Source organism: Hyposmocoma kahamanoa, unplaced genomic scaffold (assembly GCF_003589595.1).
Source record: "Hyposmocoma kahamanoa isolate Upper Pololo Valley unplaced genomic scaffold, ASM358959v1 95877, whole genome shotgun sequence".
In the NCBI taxonomy this organism is placed as follows: Eukaryota; Metazoa; Arthropoda; class Insecta; order Lepidoptera; family Cosmopterigidae; genus Hyposmocoma; species Hyposmocoma kahamanoa.
In genome coordinates, this window is record NW_020655057.1 from 1 (window position 1) to 2359 (window position 2359).

Consider the following 2359-nt stretch of genomic DNA (forward strand, 5'->3'; position numbering starts at 1 on the left):
TTGGTATCGCGCTAATTGTCAAAGGTAAAACCAAAACCTAAAATGTTGCAAATTGGTATCGCGCTAAATATTTTGACGTTTTAACCTCACATGTAACCTTGGGGGAATAGATTAACCTTTGCAAGGTCAAGGTTTGTGTGGCAGTTAATGGAGAGTAACTTTTCACTACGTTTATCGTATATAAAAGATGTTCCACGGTTACTTAAATGTTTTGGAAAGTGTTTATGAGGTGGATGTGGCCTAAGAACGGGCTTTAAATAAAAGAAAAGCATAAAAAGACGACCACATTTAACATGTCTGAGGAGAAATTCCGCAAACGATATACCATTTGTCCACGGAATTCATTTCAGGATTGGTGGAAGAACTATGCCTACATATTCTCGTTAAAGGACGGTCTGTTGCATTGGATGTGGAGACAAAGGTAAGGGTTAAGTGGAATCCGATAGTTCTCAGTTTTGCATAATAACCAAAATGTCTATGCTGTGTAAATCATTATTAATTTTGTTACAGATTTTAATAGCTCGTATTGTTTTTACGACTGGGGCGTACCTGTGACCCTCATTGGCAAGCGCTTATCACCCTTTCCCAAGCCAGTGTCAGAAAGGCACAAGCGGTAGCTGCTTCAAATAAACCAGTTATTATGAATAAATATGCAGCTTTCCTAAAAGGCATGCCGAAAGAGATGGTATTAAAAGGCGGTGAGAAAATAAGCTTTACAATGTACATCATATTTATTAGTTCTTGTCTTATTTCCTGTTATTATTATCAAATAAAAATGACAGATATAGGTAAAATATGTATAGTTGTATAAAAATATATTACAAGGTTACAATTTATCTCTTTTAACACTTGACTTTATACAACATATCGTCCCCTTACAGTGAAGCCTCACATATGCATTTTCAGTTTGTTTTTACTGATTTTTGTTGAATAAAAATTAATAATGTAATAATATAGTATCTAAAAGAGGTATAATTAAAATGCTAACTACACACATTATTGCATTTACTATACTTCACACCATATTTTTATCTTCATCCTAAAAAATTACATAGAAATATGTGGTATTCATTCTAAGATGACGATGTATACCTATTGTAATTGTTTATTATCTTAATATCTAAATTGACGTATACTTTTAAGAGGTTGAAATAAAAAAAAGAGTGTATTTTTAGTTTATTTATTGCCTCAATCTACCCCAAATCATCCTTCATTTCCAGAGCGAGCTTGCTTTTGATTCTTCAAAGAAGTCTGAAACAAAAATATGTATATAGTAAGATTGGAGACCTAAATTTAAGACTGTGCCATGCCTCTCATGAGAGTAGTGACAGATAAAGCAGGATGGGTATTTATATACATACCGTATGAAGCCAACATAAACGCCAGAATGTTTAGGGGCCTTTTCAAAATACATTTAAAAAAATGTTTATATCACTGTGGAAATATAAAGGGGACAAAAGTCTACAGATTAGACCTTCGTTCCTTACGCTCTTTCAGATTTCCACAATTGAACATATCAGCAGCAGGAATTAAGAAAACATGTTGAAAACAAACCTGTCATTCTTGTTAAATAGTCTATCAAAAAGGTTAACTGCAGGCACCAACTCGGTAATTGCTTTGCAAATGGCAGCTACGGATTGGGCATGCAGATCATCTGCTTTGGCAGAAATAATAGCTGCCTCAGCCTGCACCCTGCCAGCATTCACTTGCTGCAAGAATGCTTCGCATGCTTGCTGCTCCTCAATGCATAAGAATTCTACCCGGCTCTGCTCCAACGCTCATCAGCTCGCTGTCAACGAAATAATAGATGTGATGGAATAAAGAATGGGAAAGAATTTGCTCAAATTGAAAGTTACTTTGTTTTTTAATTAATAATAAAGAGTGAGAAAGTTACTTTGTTATTGAATTGTATGTTTGAAGTTATTTTGTGCTAGAGTTGGTGTCCTTTAGGAAGGTTGGTAGGGCCTCTGCCGCAGTCGACGTGGCGTAGATTCTCACCCTGCTTTTCATACCATTCCATACCTGAATAACAATAATAACATTGCATATTATAGTGATATGAGTTCTGGTACAATAACGGTGAGTGATCCACTCACTGTATCCTATTACCTCGCATTATAGCTCACCTTTTGGGATCTATTGCGGGGCCACAAAATAGCCACACACTCGCACCAAAGGCGTGCTGATAACACGCGCGAACAACGCCGAGCGAAGTCATTCTCAAGCCAAATCTCTGTGCGATTCGAACTCCAGCAAAGATGGAGCTGGCTTACAGTGGTCGCTCGCCGTCCGACCGCATCCACACTGGCTGAAATACGAGCATCATTATTAATTCTACATTGCTAACATTTCGAAATTA

At 36.7% G+C, this 2359-nt stretch overlaps 1 long non-coding RNA gene across 1 annotated transcript; it reads right to left on the reverse strand.

The window, feature by feature from the left end:
- Window positions 1-1236: 1236 nt before the first annotated feature.
- Window positions 1237-1946, reverse strand: LOC113238454. Its single transcript, XR_003311094.1, has 3 exons — window positions 1895-1946; window positions 1555-1789; window positions 1237-1251 (listed from the first exon to the last, which is right to left on the reverse strand). It is a non-coding gene; the product is annotated as an uncharacterized LOC113238454 (long non-coding RNA).
- Between the last annotated feature and the right edge of the window lie 413 nt (window positions 1947-2359).